The 26,471-nt window shown below is 45.5% G+C and overlaps 1 protein-coding gene across 1 annotated transcript in view; it reads right to left on the bottom strand.

Moving 5' to 3' along the window:
- The window catches only part of LOC119660144 (cadherin-23-like), a 189,542-nt gene extending 172,617 nt beyond the window's left edge, over window positions 1-16,925 (bottom strand). The window contains exon 1 of the mRNA XM_038068544.1: window positions 16,758-16,925. The gene's annotated coding sequence lies outside the window, so the exon portion shown is untranslated. The remainder of the gene's footprint in view (window positions 1-16,757) is intronic.
- Between the last annotated feature and the right edge of the window lie 9,546 nt (window positions 16,926-26,471).

The raw sequence follows: 26,471 nt of genomic DNA, 5'->3' as shown, positions 1-26,471 counted from the left end.
ATGCGACGGGTAGGCGGATGGATGACTACTCATGGTTTCGACCTTCAAAGATGAGCTTTTCTGAGCAAATCCAAGCAGCAGCGAACAAGGCTGCGGCTGGAGTTTCGGCGTTAAGTAGGCTAATGGCAAACATTGGGGGTCCTACGTCTAGTAGGCGACGTCTCCTGATGAGCTCAACGCAGTCTGCCCTGCTCTACGGCACAGAGGTATGGACTGGCGCTCTTAACAAGGAGGTATATCGTAGACGCCTCGCGCAAGTACAGAGACGGGGAGCTTTACGGGTGGCGTCTGCGTACCGCACAGTCTCTGAACCGGCCGTGATGGTGATCGCGGGAGTTATCCCCTTTGCCCTTCTTGCTAGGGAGCGTCAGGCCATATACAAGTGCAAGGGAGATGAGCCAAGGGAGGTGGTTGCTCGCGAAGAACGGCAACACACTCTAGACGAGTGGCAGCTCTCTTGGCAAAATGAAACTAGAGGCAGATGGACTGCGCGGCTCATCGGCAACTTAGGTGCGTGGCTGAATCGGAAGCATGGTGAGACTGACTATTTCCTTACCCAATTTTTAAGTGGGCATGGAAATTTGCAGTCTTACCTGCACAAGATTGGAAAGGCGCGTTCTCCGGATTGTGTGTTTTGCAATGGAGTTGTGGACGATGCCCACCACACTTTTTTTCTTGTGGAAGGTGGGATGGGGTTCGTCAGCAGCTCTATTTAAACACAGGGGATCTCTCTCCAGACAACATTGTGGAAGAGATGCTGAGGACTGCTGATAGCTGGAACCGTGTTGCCCATTACGTTCGGGCCCTTCTCGTTGCTAAGAAGATAGAACTCGACCGGTGGAGGAGCCGGATGGCAAGGGGTTCCTTGAACTGACAGTTCCCTTCCTCCTCTCCTCTCCCGTTGGTGAAAGGAATTCCCTGATTTGAAGGCTCCGCAAGGCGGGAGAGTTCGGGGGCTGGCCCAAAGTAATGTGATAAACGGTTCCAGGCTAGCTCTCTGACGATGGGGAGGTGTTTAGTTGGTAGTCCGACGACGTACCGAATCGGGAGTCCAACACTGTGTGCGTAAATGCATTCACCTACCCTACCCCCAAAAAAAAAAAAAAAAGCTAGTCCAACGCAACATCTACCGTCCCACTATCGCGAGGCGCTGTCCATTGTCTTTTATAGTTGGCCAACACTCCGAACGATACATGGCGACAAGCAGTGATATACATAGGTATGGATCAATAGATCCATATATTCAAGTGCAGTACGCTCTGATATCTATGCAGTCTTTTTAAGGGCACGCCTTGAGCAGTTGCACGTGCTTCCCAAGTTTACATACATACATGTCTTCTACCATCATCCAATTCCTTACAAAAGAAAATATACTTTTAATACCATCTCCAACGCTTTTAATGGAGTCTACCTAATTACATGTATCATGCCTGAAGGCGTACGTAGAACACTAGGCAGGATTCATATCAGCGAATCTTATCACTTCTATTGAATTATTGTTTCAATGAAAGATTAATTGATAAGTTCCCTGAGGGCTTCAGTGGAAAAAGTGGTAGAATTGATATATCGATTTCCGTCCTTTGAATCTTTGTGGCTTTTGATGATAACGTCATTGTGAGAACCACAATATGGCCTTTCTATGATATGCGAAAATGAATATGGACGGTAGGTTCTTTTCGCCAATTAGGAAGAAATGTACACATTTTTCGGTTGTCATTATCCACCATGGAAGCACCATCATAATGTCCAATAAATGATAGATGGAAAATCCTAGGATTTGAATATAATTAATGAAGGAATTATTTTTGAATTAGGGACCAGCAACTTTTCCATCAATTTTTTTACAATGGCCAGCTTTTCGGATGGGGACAGCAATTTATATTGTTGGCTTCAACAGCTTTTTTCAGTAATGTACTAATGACAGATAAATGTGTTCGTTGATTATGACCTGAAAGTAGACTCTGAGGATCCCCGTCATTCCTTCGGTTTGAGTGTGTTTAAAAACATCACTTTTTTCCGGTGTAGAATAGTATTTTCCCCCTTCCCTGTATTTTGAAATAACTATTTCTACTTATTCCACACCTGATAATTAATTAAGAATAAAATAACCATTTCCACTGTGCACACAGTGATTATGCTATGTATTGTGGGCGATATAGGTAATCAGATGGAAGATAAAAGTGGTGATTCAAATGGACCAGTGGATGGTGCATTATTAGGAACAACTGGTTTTGGTGGTGTGCGTTCGTGACCGGGGAACGCAGATAACTCTCTGAAAATTGACTTTCTAAACCGGCTATTGGTTGCAGAAGGATTAACTGCAGCGTCTCCGATGCTCCGCCCATTAATCCAGGTAGGGAGAGTGCCATGACCTGCCAGACTGAGAACCTTGGTCTTTTAGTATTTATCTTCAGTCCACCTTTATTCTCAAATCCAGAGTCATTTGGCCAAGGGTCATGATCCAGATCCTAAGAGAGCGAGCAAATGTCATAAAGGTAGTCGAGGTATGTGAGGCCACTGTCCATTGAAGGCCTTTACGTCCTTCAAGCAATGCAGCTTGAAAAAAATTACAGATAACAATAAGAAACACTATTGATGACAAAATTCATTCCTCAGAGACTTTACCTCGATACAACACGTGACATTTTGCGCCATCATATGTCGCTTTGATAATAGCTATTAGTTTCCGCGGAACGTCCCTTCTGCGTAGAGCACCGCAGATACACTCTCTGTTCACGCCGTCGAAAGTCTTCTCGAAATCCATGAAGAATGATTGAAAATTCAGTCTGATCTCTGTCGATGAAGCTAGCTATTATGTGACCCTCTTTGGAATTTTAATGGTCATCCCTTACTTTCCTCCTACTAACCTTGTTATAGATTTTTACAATATCATTTCGACACTCGTCGTAAATACTCTGGGGGGGGTTTGTAGCCAAATACCAAAAATTATAGTTAAATACTACATATTATTAACTTTATTTTAACAGATATCGACATGAACGATATTTCTGACCCTAGGCATCATATAGTGGCAACCTCTTGATTTTTTTCAGATTTTTTCGGTTAGATAGTTTCTGAGAATGGTTCCGTGAAAGAAATGATTATTTTCGACCCCCTGCACTCCCTATCTTTCCAACAAATGTAAAAACCAACAGAATTCAGAAAATATCAACCAAGACCTTTCATTTGATACCCCACATGACTATATTTGGCTAACAAAAGTTACACCCGCTTTTTGCATGTATGGGGATCGCCCCCCCTACTTTAATTCGAGGTAGAATGATGTAACTTATTGTATGCGTGAGCGTTCACAGTTCCCACCCTTGCACCAAATCAATTACTATAACAATTTCCGAGAAAAATGCGTATAACAGACAGACAGAGAGACAGGCCTGTGATGAGTTTCCAGATCTCCCATCAGGCGCGTCCTCTCTTCCGGATAAGGGAATTGTCGGCCGTTGCGTATGAAAATGTGTTTATACGTATTCGAAAGTATGCGTGCATGGGCATGTTTATGGGCAGGTGGAGTAGGTGGGAAAAAACGCGTGCAAAAGGGAGAACGATGGTTGTTAAAAGCTGGCTGATCGGTCTGACTGATGCAAACATTGTGATGAACCAGATCACGTTGCTCGGGATTGCAATAAGGATTCCAAACACATGTTGTGTGATGAAAAGGAGGGTGTGGGCAGCGGATATATTGCCGGAAGTGGCAAGTTCCCTGAGTTAAAAAAGGCGAAAAGTGCAGTGAGAAAATGCAAGACCTGCTCTCGCTGACCACCTATGAATCAGAGGTCCAAGTGGCTGTAATAAGCGAACCCTATAAAAACCCTTTATGGGTAGCCGATCCAACAGGTTGGGCGGCCTTGCGGGCATGCGGGGACCAAGCCGTACAGAAATGTATGATTAAGATTAAGACAAGTGAATTCGTATGGGCAAAAATGGACGGCATCTACGTCCACAGCTGTTATGCTCCTCCAAGCCTGACGTTGGCCGAATTCGAGGAGATGCTGAGCAGGTTGTCTTTGGATGCAAAAGGACGGAAGCCAAAACTCATGGCTGGTGACTTTAATGCATGGGCCACAAAAGAGGAAGTTCACTGACGAATGCAAGATGGCGTTGTCTCTAGGAGGCTTTTGCGCAGTTAGACATCATATTGGCTAACGATGGTCAGGTTAATACATACCAGAAAGGGGTATCCGGCGCGGTTCTGAATCTGACCTTTGTTAGTCCTTCACTAACTCGCGATATGTTCTGGAACGTCAGTGAACAGTACACCCACAGTGACCACCAGGCAATAGTCTTTGACCTAAAGAGCAAGTCAAGCGGTTGGAAATCTGTCCAGGAATGAGGAGAACATAAGGTTGGTCTGCGAAAGCAATTGACTAGCACGCATACATAGATGTAAGGTTGGACCAGGACACTATACAAGGAACACCTCCTGAAAAACTCTCAATATTACGGAGTGTACCGCGAAGGCATGCGACTTATCGATGCCGAGACCTTATGATGTCCCCAGTACAAGGCCCAACTGCTGGTGGAATAGTGAATGTTGTGCTTAAAGAGCAATGGGTGCGATTGACCAGGAGGTAAAACAGCGAGCTTACAAGGAATCCAAAAGAAACCTGAATCTGACTATACAGCGAAGCAAGAGAAATTGCTCAGGCAACTCTACGCAGAGGCGGATATAAACCCATGAGGAGTTATGATGGGGAAATTTAGAGGCCAGGCAGCTCTACAAATTACATGTCCCGATCTCCTACTAAAACTCGTTCAGGGTATGTTCCCTCAGGAGAGCATAAGGGGTTACAGTCTACAGACATCTCTAGATGTGGTAGATGGAGTAACGCCGAAGGAAGTACTGTAGGTTTGCGGTAGACTGGGAGACAACAAAGTGCGCGGCCTCGACGGCATACTAAACAAAGCTTTTAAGCTGGCCATTAAGTCCAGGCCAGACATATTCGTAGAGTTTCGTGAAGCATGCTGGGCGGATGGAATCTTTCCCGAGACATGGGAAAAACAAAGGTTAGTGTTGTTACCTAAACCTGGTAAGCCTTCTGGTGAACCATCTTCCTACAGACCTATGTGCCTATTGGGCACTATGGGGAAAATATTGAAGTGAATAATCTACAACAGATTGCTCCCGGCTGTAGAAAACCTGGGAGACTTATCAGATCGACAATTCGGCTTTTGTACAGCCAGGTCAACCGTCGACGACAACAAACTGGTCATTGGGTTAGCTGAAAATGCGACACATAGAAGGGGTGGCACTAGCAAGCATTGTGGTGTCATTACCCTTGACGTGCAAAATGCTTTCAACTCTGCCACAGTATTGGGTTACGCCCATGACATAGCGATAATTGTTGTTGCAAAAAGTGTGGCGGATATGGAATTATATTTATCCGAAGCAATCACTGAAGTGGCTGAAAGATGTAGGTCTTGTACTCGTTGAGGATAAAACAGAGGCGGTGCTTATCACGAAGCGACGTAAGGAAATCACTGCCTGTATCAGAATGGGGAAGCGTACCATCACTTCAAAACCAGCAATAGAGTGATGATGCATCATCATTATCAACGGTGCAGCCACCGGTATCCGGTCTAGGCCTGCCTTAATAGGGTACTCCTGACACTCCGGGTTTGCGACGAGCTCCACCAATTCGATGTCCATAAAAGCTGCCTGGTGTCTTGACCTACGCCATCGTTCCATCTCAGGCAGAGTCTCCCTCGTCTACTTTCTCTAACATAGACATTGTCCTTATAGACTTTTCGGGCTGGATCACCTTCATCCATACGGATTAATTGACCCGCTCACCGCAACCTATTGAGTTGGATTTTATTGACAATAAGGTCGTGGATAAAATCGGTCGTGGTATCGCTCAGAGATTTCGTCGTTATGTAGGCTAAGGAATTGTCCATCCTCATGTAGGGGGCCAACATTTTTCGGAGACTTCTTCTCTCGAACGCGGCCAAGGGGAGGAATACATAAGGACTAACAATATCATAGTCTTGCCCAGTAAGAGCTTTGACCCTATGGTGAGACCTTTCGAGCGAAACAGTTTTTGTAAGCTCAAATAGGCTTTCTTGGCTGCCAACAATCGTGCGCGTAACTCATCGTCATAGCTGTTATCGGTTGTGATTTTCGACCCTAGATAGGAGAAATTTTCAACGGCCTCAAAGTTGTAGTCTGTTTTTTTTATTCCTCTCGTTTGATGTTGTTCGTTCTTCGGTTCTCGGCAATGACGTTGCCATTATGGATTTCGTCTTGCCTTTATTTATGTGCAGCGCGAAATCTCGCGCCGCCGGTTCGATCTGGATGATGGTAGATTATACAGTTCGGGCTGTCCTTCCCATAATGTCAATATCGTCAACGTAACTCGGTAGTTGGGTGGACTTGAAGGATGGTGCCTCTTGCATTTACAAAGAGGACCCATGATAAGGCATTCCCTTGTTTTAAACCGTTGTTGATGTTGAATGGTCTCGAGGGTGATCCTACTGCTTTTATCTAGCCTCGCACATTGGTCAGGGTCAGCTTAGTCAGTCTTATCAATTTCGTTGGGATAGTGAATTCTCTCATGGTCGTGTACAATTTTGCTCTGGCTATGATGTCATAGGCGGCTTTAAAGTCGATGAAAGGATGTTCCATCGCTTGCCGCAGAGAGAAAATCTGATCTATTGCTTCACTCCTGAAAGCCTCTTTGGTATGGGCCAATGATGTTCTGGGCGTATGGGGCTATCTGGCCTAGCAAGATAGCGGACAATATCTTATAGATGGTACTCAGCAACGTCATACCTCTATAATTGCTGCACTGCATGATCCGGGGTATTAAATTGTCCTATATTAGGGCCGTGGAGGAGAAATTCTTCCAAGCGCCATGTGGCAAAGTTATCCGAGAGACACAGGTGACGCCTCCTCAACATAAGGTAGGTGAGAACGCAGGAAAACGGAATAGGGATGGAATAAGTGAACCCCTTAGTGCACAACAAGCGGCCAAGAAGAAAAGGGAATCTTAGCCGAAGAAAGCTGAGCGCGATCCATGGTTGATGAAATAGCAGCGGTCGTAGACCTGGCTTGTGAGGCATCGGCCGCTGGTTAGCGTTGTGCGATAATGTAGCTGGATGTCAGAAATGCTTTAACTTGGCCAAATGGCGTTGGATTAAGGTCACCCTGGGTAAATTGGGTGTCCCTGGTTACTTAACTCGGATAATTAAGAGTTACCTTTCGGGGAGACTTTTTCGATATGAGAAGGACCAAGGGGCAAAAGAATATGTTGTAGCAGCAGGTGTTTCTCAAGGCTCCATATTGGGCACCTGCTGGGCCTGTGTGTGCAAAATTGGGCAACGTTGATTGGTTTTACAGATAGTAGTTACGAAACACCTCCAGAAAGTAGAATTGTATGCAAGTGAAACCATTCGTGTCTTAGAAGCATGCCTCTAAATGGTGACACTGGACCTGGCGGACAATAAGAAGGAGGCGGTCCTTATTACCAATTGCAAACAACGCTGTCAAAATCCGGCTTGGTAATAACGAAGTCGTTTCAGCATCGATCATTAGATACTAGGGGGTAATCATCGATGCCAAGTTGAGGGGCCCTTGGACTATGCGTGCGAAAAAATAGCAAAGGCTAAGTTATTTCTAGAAAGGATGATGGGTGATAATGGAGGACCAAAATCTAATCGTCGACTGCTTATCACAGGGATGGTGAAATTCATCCTGCTATACGCGGCTTCTGTCTAGGCGTGTGCACTGAATATCACAGTGAACCAGAGAATGGTTAGTTTGGCAAACCAGCTAATGGCACAGAAGATGTGCAGTGCATATAGGACGGTACCTAGTGAGGCAGTTTGTGTCATCACGGAGATGATTCTCTTGAATCTTTAACCGAATGGGGCACACTGCCTCTACTATTGAGAGATGGGAATTGAATTAGCACCTAAAGCAGTTCCTTACGGGGCACGGTTGATCCAGAAATTACTTGAATGGCATCGGATTGGATAAGTCCCGAGACTGTCTCGAAAGCGCCGCTACGCCGAGGACCGGGAGGATGTTATGCTCCACTGTCCGAGATTCGCGATGGAAAGTGGGAGGTTAAACGGCGCCCTCAACCCTGTTATTGAACCCCATAATTTCGTGGAGGAGATTTTGAGGTCCGGCGCAAATTGGAGTGCGATAAACGCAGCAGTAACTGTGATACAGAACAAGCTGCAAGAATTGGAATGAGCCCGGAATGCGCGTATGACTTAGTTGTGCTGGTGTAAATCAGAGTCTTCCTCAAAGTAATATTTCACAGTGGTTTGCTGCGATATAGGCGGAGAAGTGGGGGTGTTTTTAGTGGGTGAGAATCCTACACATCGCTGCAACCTGGCGCAGTAGTATCTGTTTAAGATTTCCACCTCCACCCTTAAAATGAAAAGGAGGTAACGCTGGTTGGACTTTTGCAAAGATAAAAGTCGATATTAGTATAGTCGCCTCAAGGGCGAATTTTTTTCCTTGCGTTGGGTGGAAAGAGGCAAGTACTATATGTAGATACTAATTAGAACGATGATACGGGAAACATAGTAATGAATATGATTGAGGATCACGATAACTAGATATGGCTATTTCCGCGATAAAATTTGTACAGAGATATAATTGAAGAACCGGATAGATATGGTAGAAGCCGCACTGCTACCATTCACCGGGAGGAGAAAAAGATGTGACGCTGTCTTAAAGTAGCAGAAATTTCATATATTATCGCATTTAATGATTGATGGCGGAACAATCTAATTTTAATGAATGGGTGGTTTCGGATCGATTGGAGCACTTCAGACCGTAAAAGTTGATCGAAAAATTGTGGTCAACATTTCACCTGCATTGATTTAGATATTTATGAGGGCTAAGTTTGCTGCTGTCTAACATTTAATGACGGTAGAAATCCACATTCCACCAATAAAATTTGGACCTCTCAGAGATGCATGCTTGACTAAGGATAGTCAACTAATCGTAATGTATGCGAGAATCTTTTTTTAATGTATTCTCAAAGGAGACTAAAATCTACAACAGGTCCCCAAAGAACACCACCAAACTACGGGAGAATTTGATTTTTTAAGGTTTTGTGTTTACATAAAATTAAAATTAAAATCGGTTTACTGTCTGTCTGTCTGTCTTTTTTTTTTCATCGTTGGAAGGTGGAAAGGTTCAAAACCTACTGCTGGCTCCTGCCATACAGTTATGTGAGATTTCTACTCACAAAAACCACCTCCTTCTTCTTCCACTCTCCTCACGGCACTGCTATAAGCCTTGCATCATGGGGCTGGATCAGTTCATACCTGCGGCGCATTATTGTTCGCTCCCTTTCTTGCTTTCTTCGCAGTTCTTCATGTATTAGCTGTTGATGAATCATTTTCAGCTCAATTACCACTTGATTCCAAGCCTCCGTTGATTCCAACATAAACTCCGCTATGTTTCCAGGTGTTAAGCGCCTGTCTGCGATCGCCTCCAGCCTAGTTCGGTGTGCTGTAAACCTTGGGCACTCAAATACAACATGCTCCGCATTCTCAGCCATGTTACCACATCTTGGGCACCATGGTGACTCGTCGTGTCCAAATCGATAAAGATAAGCCCGACAACCTCCATGTCGACTTAAAAACTGTGTTAGCTCGTAGCTTAGTTCCCCGTGATTCCTTTCCATCTATCTTCGAATGTGTGGAATGATACGGTAGGTCCAACGGCCAGTTTGTGCCTCGTTCCATCTCTTTTGCCAGTTTGCGATGGATTCTCGCCGTGCTAGTTGCCGCCGAAGTACAATAGACTCCCCGATTGCGTACATTTTGTCGTACAGAAGCCGACCTTCATCCGCCAAGATGTCTATAGGGATTGTCCCTGTCAGTACATATGCTGCTTCTCCTGATGTCGTTCGATAAGCACTGCATACCCGGAGTGCACTTAGTCGATACGCCATTCCTAGTTTTCCGCAGTTTGATTTGTTTTCCAGAACGGTTGCCCAAACTGGAGCTGCATAGAGTATCACGGAACTAACTACCCTTGACATAAGAGGACGTCGACTTTGTCTTGGTCCACCAATGTTCGGTAGTATCCTCGAGATCGTTACAGCGATGGAAGATGCTTTAGTTGCAGCGCACTCAATGTGTTTTTTAAAATTGAGTCTTTTGTCAATCATTACTCCCAAATATTTAAGCGACTCTTGGGAGTAAATTGTTTTTTTACCAACTTTAATTTTCACGGTCGCGTCTTTCCTTCTTTTGCTGATTAACACTAGTTCCGTTTTATGTTCAGCAAGTGATAGACCGGACTTTTTTAACCAGGAATTGATCTCCCACATCGCTTCATTTGCATAGATTTCGATCTCGTCTAAGCGTTTTGCCACTATTGTTACCCCGATATCGTCTGCAAAGCCAATAGTTGTCACGCCGTTAGGAAGGCGTAGCGTCAGCACTCCATTGTACATAATTAACCACAGTAAGGGACCTAAGACAGACCCTTGTGGTACGCCGCACGTGATTGGGAATAATTTCTCTCCAACGTCCGAGTCGCAATATAATCTTCTTCCAAGAAGAAATGCAACAACGATGCGTACAATGTACTTTGGAGCCTGTAGTTTGGTTAGAGCCTCTACGATTTTCGTCCACTTTGCAGTGTTGAATGCATTTTTTACATCGAGTGTCACCACTGCGCAGCATTTGTCATCTTGTATTGCAGCGCGTGCCAGGCCAGTCACCATGTTGATTACGAAACCCGAATTGCTTATCGGATAGGCCTCCTTCCTTTTTCGCTACAGCGAGCAGCCTTTTGTATAATACTCGTTCAAATAGTTTACCAATGGTATTGACCAAACATATCGGTCGATATGAGGAGGGGTCTCCCAATGGTTTACCTGGCTTCGGAATAAGTATCAACTTTTGCAGCTTCCATTTCTCGGGGAATTCTCCTTCTCTAAGGCATGCCGTAAAAACTTTGGCAAACATACATGGTGCTGACCTGGCTGCCACTTTCAGGACGATATTCGGGATTCCATCTGGCCCTGGGGTCTTATTTTCAGTAAACTTCGTTGCTGCATCAAAAATTTCACTTCTACCACTTCAGGAATTTCGTCGGGGTTTACATGAACTTTAGGCAGATTTGTGTAGTTTACATCCTCTGGGAAGAGAGTGTCCACTATGTTTTGTAGTAATTTTGGACAGGTAATTGGTGGGGTCAAAGGGTAGTATAGGTCCCGGGGCGAAACGTGGAGCATAAAACCTGGGAAATGCCTGCTGAACCAACACCAACAGCTCTACTACCAAACCCTATCTCCACCTCCACGTGGTGACCGCTGGGAGCTCTTTCTTGACGAAAAGCTGCAGACGGAGAAGGATGAAGGCGAGTCTCCCGCGCCTAAAAACGGGACAAATTGTACCAACTGGTCCTCCAGGTTGGGGGTTGGGTAGGGCTGACAACCCTACACGGAAAACAACTTGTTACGAAGCCACAACAGGAGCCTCGGATAGGACGGATTTTAAAACGACGGACCCGGCAACGACAAAGGAGCACCGATTTGCCCATTTTCTCATGGAAGGTGCGCTCCCTGTACAGAGATGAAGCTGATAAGCAGCTAGCCGATACCCTGTCCCAATATAGGGCTGATGTAACAGCGTTGCAAGAGATGCGATGGACAGGGACCGGTTTCCTGGAGAAGAGCCACTACACCATATATTATAGCGGCCATCCAGTAAACCATGTGCTCTGAATGAAACCTGCTGTTATCGGCTTTGAAAGTATAAGCGAACGGCTATGCACTCTGCGCTTGCGAGGCAAGTTTAGAAATATAAGCCTCATAAACGTTCACGCCCCTACAGAGGAGACTGCAGAGTCGGAGAAGGATACCTTCTACAAGGCAGTAGAAAGAACCCTCGAAGCCTGTCCCAGATATGATATCAAAATCATACTTGGGGATTTTAACAGCCAAGTAGGGAAGGAGCCCGTATTCAGGCGATACGTTGGCTCCCATAGCTTACACGAAAAAACAAATGATAACGGACTGCGGACTATTCAATTAGCAGGGTCACACGAAATGGTTGTTGGAAGTACTTGGTTTGCGCGGAAAGCGGTCCACAAACATACGTGGGCCTCTCCAGACGGGACCACTTTCAACCAAATTGACCACGTGTTGATCGAACGCCGCCACCTCTCAGCCTTGATGAATGTCAGAACATATAGGGGGGCCAATATAGACTCGGATCACTATCTCGTTGGCATGGTGCTTCGAGCTCGAATAACAATACCACCTAGAATCCCCTCTGACAATCAGGTGAGAGTGAACACTGAAGCCACCTATAAGAGGGAAATGGATGCCGCAATAACCGCAGTCAATAGAGGACCTGGAGATGAAGCATCAACTAATGATCTTCACAATCACCTGAAGAACGTTATCATGGATACGGCCACAAATATACTTGGCCCCAGCCGCAAAAGGAGTCGGAACGGCTGGTTTGACGATGAATGTAAGCTAGCAAGGGAACGGAAGAATGCCGCATACCGAGTAATGTTGCATTCTCAAAGAACGCGGGCACGCGCAGAGACTTATCACGAACTCCGTCGAGCGGAGAAGCGACTTCACAGACGGAAAAAGGAAGCCTGGGAGAACCAACAAGTCTGTGAACTAGAAAAGTACAGGGAGCAACCGCATCAGGCGCGGAAGTTTAACCAACAAGTCAGCAGGATGAAGCCTTATACACCTCGATGCTCATCCTGCCGAGACAAAGAGGGAAATCTGATTTCCGACAGAATGGGCATATTAGAGCGATGGGTTGAGTACTTTGATGAGCTACTGAACAACCAGAACATCGGCGAGTTGGAGGTCCCGCCAACTGAAGACGACGGACAAATACTGCCACCACCAAGTTTAGGAGAAACAGTCCGTGCAATTCATCGGCTGAAAAATCATAAGTCGCCAGGAGCCGATGGAATTACAGCCGAATTGGTTAAATATGGAGGCGACCAGTTACACCAAGTGGTTCATCAACTTGTGGTCAAGGTATGGGACAGCGAATCAATGCGTGACGATTGGCAGCGAGGCATAATCTGTCTCATACATAAAAAGGGAGATATCACACAGTGCAGCAATTATAGAGGTATCACGTTGCTGAGTACCATCTATAAGATATTCTCCACTATCTTGCTAGGCCGGATAGCCCCATACGCCCAGAACATCATTGGCCCATACCAAAGAGGCTTCACTCCAGACAAATCAGCAACAGATCAGATTTTCTCTCTGCGGCAGGCGATGGAAAAACTGTTGGAATATGGACAACAGTTGCACCATCTGTTCATCGACTTTAAAGCCGCCTATGATAGCATAGCCAGGGTAAAACTGTACACGGCCATGAGAGAATTCGGTATCCCGACGAAATTAATAAGACTGACTAGGCTGACCCTGACCAATGTGCGAGGCCAGATAAAAGCAGCAGGATCACTCTCAAGACCATTCGACATCAACAACGGTCTACGACAAGGGGATGCGCTATCATGCGTCCTCTTTAACCTGGCCCTCGAGAAGGTGATCCGTGATGCTGAGGTGAATGCAACAGGTACGATCCTCTTCAAGTCCACCCAACTACTGGCCTATACTGACGATATCGACATCATGGGAAGAACCACCCGAGACGTTCAAACTGCCTTCATCCAGATCGAGCAGGCGGCGCGAGATCTTGGGCTGCACATCATGGCAACGTCAGCACCGAAGACGAATCAACCAACAACATCAAACCGCACTGGTCAAACACAAGCACGAACAAGAATAAGGATAGGAGAATACAACTTTGAGACCGTTGACAATTTCTCCTATCTAGGGTCGAAAATCACAACCGATAACAACTACGATGATGAAATCCGCGCACGGTTGTTGTCAGCCAACAGAGCCTACTTCAGCTTACAAAGACTGTTCCGCTCGAAACGTCTCGCCATAGGATCAAAACTCTTACTGTACAAGACTAGGATCTTGCCAGTCCTCATGTATTCCTCGGAAACTTGGGTTCTTAGCAAGAAAAATGGCGAACTCTTGGCCGCGTTCGAGAGAAGAATCCTCCGAAGAATTTTTGGCCCCCTACATGAGGATGGACGATTCCGTAGCCTACACAATGACGAAATCTATGAGCGATACCCTGACCGTCCGGTTGTGGATAAAATCCGGCTCAATAGGTTACGGTGGGCGGGTCACTTAATCCGTATGGATGAAGATGATCCCGCCCGGAAAGTCTATAAGGGCAATATCTATGGTAGGAAAAGAAGACGAGGCAGACCCTGCCTAAGATGGAGCGATGGCGTGGGCCAGGACGCCAGACAGCTTTTAGGGATATCGAATTGGTGGACCTCGGCGCAAAACCGGGATGTCTGGAGTTCCTTATTAAGGCAGGCCTAGACCGGATACCGGTTGTTGCGCCGTTGATGATGATGAATTGGTGGGGAGTGTCCGGATAGCTGAGTGGTTGGAGCGCAAGGCTGTCGTACGGAGGGTCGCGGTTCAAATCTCACTGGTGGCAGTGGGATTTGTATCGTGATTTGCCATCGGATACCAGTCGACTCAGCTGTGAATGAGTAGCTGAGTAAAATCAGGGTAATAATCTCGGGCGAGCGCAATGCTGACCACATTGTCTCCTACAGTCTACTGTAGTGTACCGTTACGGTCTTGAATGAAGTGCTCTAACACACTTCAAGACCCTGATCCAATATGGATTGGTGCGCCAACGATTATTATTATTATTATTAATTGGTGGGAAGCGCTTGCCTTTCAGTGATGGATCAGAATCAGCTTCGGTACACATCCGCTTGAAATGTTCAGATTTGCTCTTCGTGATAGCTACTTGCAATTTTTTCCTCGCGTTCTTGTGTTGCGTGTGTAGCTCAACGAATTCAGGTTGATTTTTCCTGCGCTGGGAGCATCTCCTAGTTCTGAGGCAGTTTTTCCGACATTCCTCAATTTTTGAATTCCACCAGAAATTGGGATTTCGTTTTCGGAAAGCGCTACGCCGTGGCATAGAGGCATCGCATGCCCACTGCAATTTTTCCGCGACCTGTAAAGCTTTTTCTTGTGCGCTTCCCGATACTAATTGTCATCTAGAAATACCTCCTTGAACATTTCTTCATCGAATTTGTTAGTTGCCCAGCTCATGGTTATTCTTTTTGGTGGCTTCATATAATTCCTACGCGAGATTTGGAAGACAATAGCCTGATGATCGCTGTGTATGTACTCTTCGCTAACATGCCACTGCAAGTCTTTGATAAGGGTGTCACTGACTAAAGTGAGGTCTACTACCGATTGTAATTCTCCCCTCCGGTATGTGTTGGCTCCCCCAGAGTTCGCAAGTACGACATTTAGACGCGAGAATGTCTCTAGCAGTATTTGCGCCCTTGCATTTGTTTTTCTGCTTCCCCATTCTTCTGCCCATGAGTTGAAATCACCGGCAATTATTTTGGGATTATAGTGCCTGGCATCAAAGGATAGTTTATCAAGCAACAAGGTGAATTTCTCCAGCGTGTGGCTCGGGGCTGCGTAACAACTATAGATGTATATACCTCCTATTTTGGCACGTGCAAATCCGTTCTCTGGATGTTTTTTTACATCTTCTATAGCACGACTTCCGCAGCTCCATATCGCGGCTTTGCGGTTTTTGTCAGCTACCCATACTCCGCTATGAAGAAGAAGATTTTCATATTGTTCGCATACAATAGCTACGTCGACATTATTTTCAAACACGCTCTGGGAGGGCAGGTCTTGGGCCGCTCGACAGTGGTTCAGATTTAGTCGCATAAACTTCATTTGTACTTATTTATGAACGCCTTTTTGAATACTGGGCATTTACTGCTTCGTGCAATGTAGGCGCTGTCTGTCCGTCTGTCTATCTGTCCGTCACACGCATTTTTCTCAGAGACGGTTATAGCCATTGATACCAAATTTGGTAGAAAGGTGGGAACTGTGAACGCTCACGCATACAGTGAATTACATCCTTGTACGTCGAATTTAAGGGGGGTCCCCATACATGCAAAAGGGGGGTCCTGATACATGCAAAAGGGGGGTGTAAAATTCTTTTTTCATCAAATATAGTCATGTGGGGTATCAAATTAAAGGTCTCGATTAGTACTTTTCAAAGCTGATCTTAGTTTTGATATTCGTTGGAAGGGTTGGGAGTGCGGGGGTTGACAGTGATCCCTTCTTTAAGGGGGCTATTCTCAGAAACTACCAAACCGAAAAATCTGAAAAAAATCAGGAGGCTGCCACTATATGGTGCCTGGGCTCCGAAATACCTTCCATGTCGATATCTGTTTAAATAAAGTTAATAATAGTATATTACTATAATTTTTTGTAATTGGTTAGAAACCCCCCTTAAGTTCATCCTAGCACCATTTTGCAGTGATATAGGCTATAATATAGAGCATGATCTTGGTGGAAATCGCACTATTACTAACAAAGTTATAATACCTCAAATTTGTTGCTTCTTTGAAAATTGAAGACTATGAATGTCAATATTACCCGAAAGTGGATACTCTCACATAATATATGGATATATTACGTGCTACGTACTAAGAAATACACAAAACCTTTCGTACCTGAAGCGTTCAGCTTCCGATTTCCCGACTTGTATTTATTTTATGTCTGCGGAATGTGCTTGTAATTCGAGTTAGGTCAACAACTATATTTTCTTGAGAAGCTATCAAGACTAGATACTAGCGTTAGATGATTCAACATTTCTTCTATTAGAAAAGTTTGAAGATGGAAATAAACACTAACCCTTTATATCCAGTTTTTGAGTTAGTTATTACATGTATCCGTTTCGGAGAAAAATCGCACTAAAACTTTTCCACACTAATTCACTGTTTCTTGGCACTTTTTTCCGTTTTCGTCCTATTAGCACCACGTCGTAACAAATTTGAATAATTATAGTAAGAAAACCATACAAACACTTTGGAATTTTGAAGCTCCCACCGATCACTGATTCGTTACCAAACTGACGAAGAAAGTCTTGTAACAAAAGTAACATTTTTCCTTTATCGATATCAAAGCAATTAAATGGCAAATTGATTTTATCTTTTGAACAAACTTTTCAATTAAAGTAATGTAGAAATGAGTCTAAAAACTGTTAAACAAAGCAAAGCGATAAGAGCCATTGAAAGGAATGTCCTCTTCATTTATCTTTGAGAGGCGCAATTGTACTTATCTATTTGTTTAACGATCAAATTAGACAACTTAATGCACTTGTAACGATAGCTAAATTGTTATTTATTCAGTCGTGGCCACTCGGTGAAGTAAAGTCAATTGGGTTCGATTTTTCACTTTAGAAAATCTCAAACCCCGCGAGCCATTTCCATATCCCTACCCGAACCTTCACTTCAAAGGAATATTGACACTACTCCGGGATTTTCCAATTAAACTGGTTCCGTTGCCTGAATCTGTGGTTGGAGCGGAATAACATTTATTGTGGAATTTGGTTAGGTTTCTGATGGTCAGAACCTTTTTCACTGAAGTAATTTTCGAATTTTGATTGACTTCAAGCTATTGCAGTCATAGAGATTCCGGAAATTCAAGGACTTTCCGGACAAAGTACTTTTGATTACAACATTTTCATTCAATATACTTTGCTCCTTAACTCCGAATGCTTCCTAGAAAGACTTATATCTACAGCTCGTTAGAAAATCGCTCTGGCAATGAGCCATCAATACACTTTTATAGCTCCGTAAATTCCACTCTGAAATGTCCTTTTGTGAAATACTTCTTTTGATAGCCGCAACTATGTAGTTGCTTTTACGTAGTTCGATTTTTTCCCTTATTTGTAACTGGTTTCGTGGTTTGCCTGCTTTACTCATTTTATTATAGCGAGAAAAAATTGACTCCTTGTAATATGACAGGACTCTTCTAAGAAGATAGAAGAAAAGTGGAAAACTGAATCCTTAGAATTTCAATAAATTAGTTAAGTTAGTTGTAATATATTGCGGTCAAAATCCCAGTTAATAGTTTATCATTATGACCAGGATCTCATTTCCGCTAGTCATATTATGAGTGGCAGATTTACGAGCTACTTCGTTTCCTTTTGATCTATCGGTGTGTCTTCAAGTTCACTGTAAATATTCTACTTCTCATAGTCAAACTTTTCGCATTGAAACTTGCCTGCTAGAAGTTTGAGACGAGGATTTCCAGGAACTAATTCAGGACATTTTCATTACAGAAAAAATATGGTCATTTTCGTGGGGGATTTTATATATTACTATATAAAAATTCAATGACCATGATGGGGAGTGACGACTCCGAAGTGCCCGAGTAAGTAGTTCTGACCCCCCTAGCTGGCAGTATCCTTGCGAAAGCCTCTCGGTGCAGAGCGAATTGCGAATGACGGATACACGGCGGGACACACTGGGAGTCCTTTTTTTTTCTTTTTTTTTTTCCGATGGAAGGTGGAAAGCTTCAAAAGCTACCGCAGGCTCCTGCCACACGGTTATGTGGGACTCTTACCCACTAAAACCACCTCCTTCTCCTTCCACTCTCCCCGCGGGACTCCCATTTGGTATTACGTCGCGGGGCTGGATCAGAATTTATTCTGCGCTCATGTCAACATTCGTGTTCCTCTCGCGTTCATTCTTTCGGATGACTTCCTCCTGCCTAAGCTTCTTTCCGATGGCTGTAATCACTTTTTCAACTTCGGTCCATATCCCCTTGGCTTTCACCATAAGCTCCATGATATTTTCGGGTGTAAAGTGCTCCCCGGTTGTAGCTTCTAATGTAGCCCTTTGGGTTTCGAATCTGGGGCAGTGAAAAAAGACGTGTTCTGCATCCTCTGGAATGTTTGCACACTGTGGGCAATATGGCTAATCATCACGCCCAAATCGATACAGATATGCTCGATAGCCCTACTTCGCCGTGAGGTCGCTCGATCCCTTTCCGGATATCCCATATGATTTTGTGAGTCCAACGGCCTTTTTCTGACTCGTCCCACTTCTCTTGCCATTCCGCGACAGTTTCAGCTCGTGCGAACTGTCGCCGACGGGCAGGAGATTCTCCGGTGAGGTACGTTCGATCGTAAAGTCGTTGTATTTCTTTCGCCAGAATCTCAGTCGGGATCATTCCTGCTATCACGCAAGCTGCTTCATTAGAAATTGTTCTGTAAGCGCAACATGTTCGGAGTACACTTATGCGATACGCAGCTCCAATCTTTTTCTTATTTATTATATTTTCCAATGCATCTGCCCATACTGGGGCTGCATACAGTAGGATCGAACTCACCACCCTTGAAATAAGGAGTCGACGGCTCGGCCTTGGGCCACCTATATTTGGTAGCATTCTCGCAACCAGCGCTCCGATGTTATATGCCTTGGTTGCTGCACCCTCCACATGCAATCTGAAATTCAACCTCTGGTCAATCATTACACCTAAGTACTTAAGTGCAGACTTGGAATAAATTGTTTGCATTCCAACTTTGATCTTCATGGAAGTGCACTTTCTCCGCTTGGTAATAAGTACTACTTCCGTCTTATGCTCTGCGAGCTGTAGACCAGCATTCTCTAACCAGGATTTAATCTCATAGACTGCTTCATTTGCATAGAGCTCGGCTTCCTCGAGAAGGCGTGCAACAACCGTCACACCAATATCGTCCGCGAAACCAATGGAAGCCACACCAGTAGGAAGGTCTAGGGTCAGTACCCCGTTATACATAATAATCCACAAGAGTGGCCCTAGGACAGACTCTTGTGGAACTCCGCATGTCGTTTGGTAGGATTTCATTCCTTCATCTGACTCGCAGCACAGAGTCCTATCGATTAGGAAGTCGGCAACAATACGCACCAGGTACTTCGCCACGCCTAAGTTCATTAAGGACTCAAGTATCTTGCTCCATCTAGCGGAATTAAAGGCATTCTTCACATCAAGTGTAATCACTGCACAACATTTGCCCTCGTCAAGTGCGGTCTTAGCTGTGTTAGCTACTAGGACAAGTGCATCCGTTGTAGATCTCCCCTTTCGAAAACCGAACTGATTTTCGGAGAGACCGCCATCCTTTTCGGCAATTCGAATTAATCTGTTATAGATTACTCGTTCGAATAGTTTGCCAGTATTATTTAGAAGGCATATCGGCCTGTAGGACGAAGCTTCACCCAAAGGTTTGTTTGGCTTGGGGACTAGAATTAATTTCTGCTTCTCCCATTGTGTAGGAAATAGTCCTTCTTTAAGGCATGCGGTGAACGCCTCGGCAAACATATTTGGAGCTATTTTTACTGCTGCCTTCAGAGCTTTATTGGGGATGCTATCCAAGCCAGGTGATTTATTTCCAACAATTTTATCCGCAACTTCGAGGACCTCCTTTTCGCTTACCGTGGGAACTTCCGCGGTGTCTATCTCGACAGTGGGAAGGTTAGCGGTACTCACATTCTGTGGGAAAAGATCCGTTACTATTTCATCAAGCAGAGTAGGGGAAGAGATCGGTGGGGAGCGTTTGCCTTTAACTTTCGATATTACGCTTTTATAGGCGCCACCCCAGGGCTTCGTGTCAGCTTCATTACACAGTCGCTTAAAGTGTTCGCATTTACTTTTGATGATGGCCACATGTAGTTTCTTCCGAGCGTTTTTATATTCTTCATGTAATTGCTCGAATCCAGATCGGTTTCTATGTCGCTGACTGCGCCTTCTGGCCTTGAGGCAGGCCTTGCGGCATTCTCCGATTTCAGAATTCCACCAAAAGTTCGGAACTCGCTTCTGTGATACAACATACCTTGGCATGGATGCGTCACATGCTCGTCGCAACTTCTCGCCAATCTGCAGAGCTTTATTTTCTGCGCTTCCTTCAAGCGCTGTATTTTGCTGCAAAACCTCTCCGAAAATCTCCTCGTCAAACCTATTAGCTGCCTACCTTTCAGCTCTCGTCCGAGACCGTTCCATTCGTTTTCCATGTCTGATTCCAAAAATGATGGCCTGGTGGTCGCTATGTGTATATTCGTCACTGACATACCACTGCAGATCCTTAGCTAAAACATCGCTAACAAAAGTGACATCTATCACGGACCCCATTTCTCTCTTACGGAAAGTGTTCACGCATCCAGTGTTAGCCACTACAAGATTCAGACGAGAAAGAGCTTCGAGTAATATTCGTCCTCTTGCGTTCTTTTCTCGGCTGCCCCATTTTTCAGCCCATGCGTTGAAATCTCCAGCCACTATCTTAGGACTATGGTTTTGTGCGTCTGTTGCTAACCTCTCCACCAAAGAATGGAACTCCTCTGTCGTAAGGCTTGGAGCCACATAACAGCTGTAAATAGATATTCCGCCTATTTTTGCTCTAGTGAAGCCATTCTCGAGGATCTTGGTGGTTCCTTCTGTGGCCCGATTTCCGCATGTCCATATCGCTGCCTTTCCTATCCGCGACCCATACTCCACTGTCTAGGTTTTTGTACTACTCGCAGATAATAGCAACGTCGATTTTGTTTTCGAATATCGTCTGGGAGAGCAGGTCCTGAGCCGCTTGGCAATGGTTCAGGTTTAGCTGTAGGAACCTCATTTGCGCATAGTGTTGATCGCCTTCCTATACACCGGACATGTGCTGCTGCCTGTGACATGGGCGCTGTCAATGTCGTTTATTTGCCTGCAGAACAGACAATTGGGTTTTTCTTCGCAGGCTTTTGCAATGTGGCCTTTATTTCCGCATTTACGATACAGGTCGGACCTATCGTGAACGCTAGTACATTTCTTCGCCACGTGCCCAAATTCCAAACACCTGAAGCATCTTTTTAGAGTTATCTGCTCTCGTAGTCGGCAGACGACCCAGCCAATCCGAACTTTACTGGCTGTGATAGCCCTTTTGGCTGCTTCAAGTGTTAGGCTTATGGACGCAGTTTGTGTGCCGCCATATGCCTTCCTCAGCCGTAGAATATCTCGCTCCTGGACCGACTGTATTCCCAACTGGGATCGTAGCGCTTGCCAAATTTCTTCCTTCGTTGTGCTCTCGTCCAAGTCTTTACACTCAATAACCACACGATTTTGACTGAGCTTCACTTCTGCTGCCTCACCCAGTGACGACTCGATTTTTTTCTGCAAGTCTTCTGACTTGTTTTCGCCTGGTTTGAATTCCAGCAATAGGTCGCCCTTCTGTGTTCGCCTTATGCTGTTCACACTTTCACCTAGCTCCATTAACGAGGTGTCTGTTTTGACCTTGCGCAGAAGATCAGCGTACGTAAGCTCACTTGTTTTTGTTATTATTAGCGCATCAGGCCTGCTTCTCTTCTGCAGCTTTTTCTTATTTTCCACCTTAGTCCAAGTGGAACCTTGATTGGAGTTACCGTCTTTCGCCGTAGGCTCTGGTAGTCTTTCGCGAATTTGCCGTGGAGGCGTTTTCTCCATTTTGCGTTTTTGGCTACGTCGAGGAGATTCCGGTTCCCCATTAGACTCTCTCGGTCTTTTACGGAGCTCCGGAGTTTCCTTAATAGTGAAGGGGCTGCCCCTAGATGGAAGCAGCACTCTAGGCGTTGACTACAGTGCTGCAGTTTCTCCCTGTTTCTTCCCTTCACTACTTTGTTTTAGTTCTTCTCGTACTTCAAGATACGCAGCTCTAATAGCACGCACTTGGTCTTTAATCGCGTGATGGACATTATGCCGAGCGTTTACATACTCCATGAGGTTTTTTATCATTGTCCCTAGCTTAGTTATCGCCTCCGGCTCACTACTCGCATCCTTAATCGAGGCGCGTTGGCTAATTTTGTCAGCATTATCGGGCTTTGCTGTCGGGGATCGCATTACTTTACCGCTCCTCTTAAATGGGTCGCCTCCAATATTTACCAGTGGCGTCTTCTCGCCGACCCCTTACTAGTGGGGACCAGGCTGGATGTTGTGTTAACATCCAACGTCTGGGCGGATGTCTCTTCTCCGGGTTGATTATATTCACCTTCCATTTTTTTTAAATAATCTACTAATCAAAACAAATCAAGCAAATTACCTACCGTAGCACTGCATTCCATAGTGTTTTTTTGGATTCAAACCCAGGGTGGAAATGGAATTCTGGTGAATGAGTATCAATAAGTTATACGCAGCATTATACGAACAGAATTCAAGGTTTAAAATGTTCATAAAAAAATGGGAGTCCCCGGAACCGTCGACAGCCCTCTGTCGGCATCGATTTGGTGATGTGAGCCTAGCTCTTTCAAGGTGGTAGTTATGACGTGTATCAGGAGCCAGCCCCTTCGGGACTCTAGACGGGTAATGTGCATTGAACAGCGTTGCCCCGAGTGAACGCTGATCCAGCTAAGCGTAGATCAGACCTCAGGGAACTGGGATAAGGGCTGAGTCCTCGATGGTACACCCGTTTCTGGCTATTGCGGCCTGCTTCCTTGAACACGGAAAAAAGCCCAAACAGAATTCCTAGTCCTGAGCAAGTAGATTCGCACACGAACCGAGTAGAAGTGCAGTCGACCGTCCTAGGTTGAGCCGAAGAGAAAAAGCTCATCAGGAGGCTACAAACCAAAAGCCTGTAACAGAAAAGACGAGGAAACGAAGAAAGACTAGACCGTTGGCTCTGCTCCGAACGAACTCTGCTGACAACGAAGCGGAAGTGTCTTCCATACGGAAAAAGAAGAGAGAGGGGGTGGAGGGGCCGAGTCCTCGTCGAATTAGGCACGAAGACAATTAGCAAGAGTACATTCTGTGAAGCGGGCAAGGAGTTACTGGGGAAGAAGACTCTTGTTCTAGCCAAGGGCCTATGTGTTCTCTAGAAATCCGAGATCTTGACTTGAAGGTCGAAGTGTAGGAGGCCATAGAACATGAGTGTCGAGAGGTAGCCAATGCCCGACTAAGTATCACCTCTGTAAACGCTTGAGGCCAAAAACTCGCCGTGGTGGAAGTCGCCGAACAATACGCGAGAAAACTTCTTAGAAGCGGGAAAATCAAAATTCGATGGGTAGTTTGCAGGGTACGAATGCGGATAATCTCCATTAAGTGGAAAAGGTGTTCATCAAGGCTGAGAGGTGACGGCGTTCGATCAACACCGGGTCAATTTGGTTGAAAGTGGTCCCGTCTGGAGAGGCCCATGTATGTTTGTGGACCAAGGTACATTCAACAGCCATTTCGTGTGACACTAGTAGAGCTGTTGGTGTTGGTTGAGCAGGCGTTTCCCAGGTTTTATGCTCCATCGTGGATACCAATCCACGTTTCGCCCTAGGACCTATACTACCCTTTGACCAGAGATGCAGCTCCGGTAAATCTCAACAAGCCACGGCACAACCCTTTCCTGCTGCTTCTGTAGCGTGACTCGCATTATGCCATCTGGGCCTGGATATTTATATGCGGAGAAGCTGTTTATAGCCCAGCCGATCTTATCCTCAGTAATTGCCGATTTGATAGTCTCGCACAGCTGAGGTGGTCGCAAACCTTCCAAGCAACGCTCTGACTCACAGTCCTCCCCGTTGGCGGGAAAGTGCGTTTGAACCAGTAGGTCTATGGTTTCACCAGAAGATTCCGTCAAGGCGCCTCCCGTCTTTTTAAGAAAGGATGGACTCTTATGTTTCTTGGACTGAACCTTACTGAGCCTTGCGAATTTACTGGTGCTTTCGATGTTCTGACTGACTGCCTCTTGGCGGTCTTGATGGCCAACTTGTACTTCTTTAGGCACTCCTTGTATGGCTGCCAATATTTATGCCTATAGATGTTGAAGATTTCCGGGGTCAGCTTTCAGAAACTGGAGAGATCTTAATTCCACCATGGGGGCAGTGTCTTTTTGCTGTACTTAGTAGGGCACGAGACTTTAAAGGCGGTATCTAATTTCTACTCCAGAGCTCCGACCTTTGACTCCAGTTCGTCTGTCGTGCCAATTTGACCAATTTGCGCACCGGAAAGTTTGTTCTTAATTACTTGACCAAACTTTCTCCAGTCAATCCTCCTGAGGTCTCTGAAGGGTTTGGGGACCTCTCCAGCGAGATCTAGACCGAAAAGTATCCAACTGTGATCTGAGAAGGATCTCTGATCAGACACTCTCTAGTTGTCCACTTTAAGAATCGCATTGTCCGTTATTAGGGTGATATCAAGGACCTCCTCCAGGTTGGTGTACTGCCCCTTTTACACACCGATAGGTTTGGAGTAATAATAAAATTAAAGAATGATTTACCTCTTTCGTAGATTTCCGAGCTGCCTCAAAGCGTGTGCCTTCCATTGACGTCGCAGCCTGTCAGCAGGTTGGTATGCTTTGTTACTATGGTGTTCGTCAGAAGTTGTAGTTCTTCTGCCGGAGGTAGTTGGTCGTAAGGCATGTAAGCCTAGGAAATATACACGTTCTCTGCCCCCGCCTGCTCCAGCTTGATCATGACTAGGTTGTTAGAACTCAGGTTCGAACACAGAAAAGCGTGCAGACTGTTCCTTGCGAGGATACATGCTCTAGGTCTGTCCTGATCAGCGTCTCTTCCGCTGTGGAATAAATTCAAATATTTGTTTTGGAGCCTCCGACCCAAGGCTCTTGTATTGTCGTGTGATGTCGGTGTGATGTCGATGTCTCCCTCTAGGAGGAAGACAAGCAGATTAGCCGAGGGGCACTTCTAGTGCTGCAGATTTATCTGCGTTACCATCAGCATGATCTGCTTGGGTGGGGGGTTCGTCAGTCCCCGTCGGACCGTCCTCATTTCCTCAAACAGCTCGTTGGCGGCATCGATTGGATCTAGGTCGTCATCCAGTTTTTGCAGAGCGGAAAATTTTTACCTTTGCGTTCCTGACTCCAAATCGTACTTTATAGTCGACCTTTTCCAGTGCCTCTAAACACTCTCCGTTTATACGGAGTAGAAAAGGTTGGCTGTTTGTCTGGGGTTCCTCCTCCTTGATAACAACCCAGTCGTCTATCGGGATTCCGGGGTTTTGAGGGCGCGGGGATTGGACAAGTTTGTACTTATCCAAGCGGGCCTTCGGCAACTAGATGTGAGCGACCGGTCTCTTGGGAATGCCGTCGTAAGGGATCATATTGAGTTTTACGACCTCCCAGGCGTCGCTGATATTAGCAACGCACGAACCGAAAAAGTCCCTAGAGAATTGGTCCGCGCAAGCCATAACGTGGAATCCACGGACCATTTGAGAGTGATCAAAGCAGGGGATGAATCCTGTGTGTTTGCCTTCGGTGTCCAGGTGATGCTCAATGACCGTCTCCGGCAGCCTGGCCTCAACTCTGGTCCACATCTTCGGCACTAGTTTGCCGCTAGTGGATTTACCATCACCAGCGCCACACGTAAGTCGCTTTTGGCCACTTCGCTGAAGGATTTCGCAGTTCATGGATCGTCGGCTGACTGTTGCTGCGTACTTTTCTTCAGATGTTGCATAGCGTCTGAACTCTGCCCACTCTGCTCCGCTTGTGATCTTGCTCGACCTCGTTCTTCAGATCTATTGCATTTCAGAGCGAACGGTTTCGCCTTCTGCTCGTCTGCCAGGCGTTTGATGTAGTATTTCTCAACAATCGCCTGGTATTAAACGAGGTCTTTTTCTTTCCTTAGCAATCTTGCTGGGAAT

Source organism: Hermetia illucens, chromosome 6 (genome assembly GCF_905115235.1).
Source record: "Hermetia illucens chromosome 6, iHerIll2.2.curated.20191125, whole genome shotgun sequence".
NCBI classification, from domain to species: Eukaryota; Metazoa; Arthropoda; class Insecta; order Diptera; family Stratiomyidae; genus Hermetia; species Hermetia illucens.
This window is presented reverse-complemented; position numbering and strand designations above follow the sequence as displayed.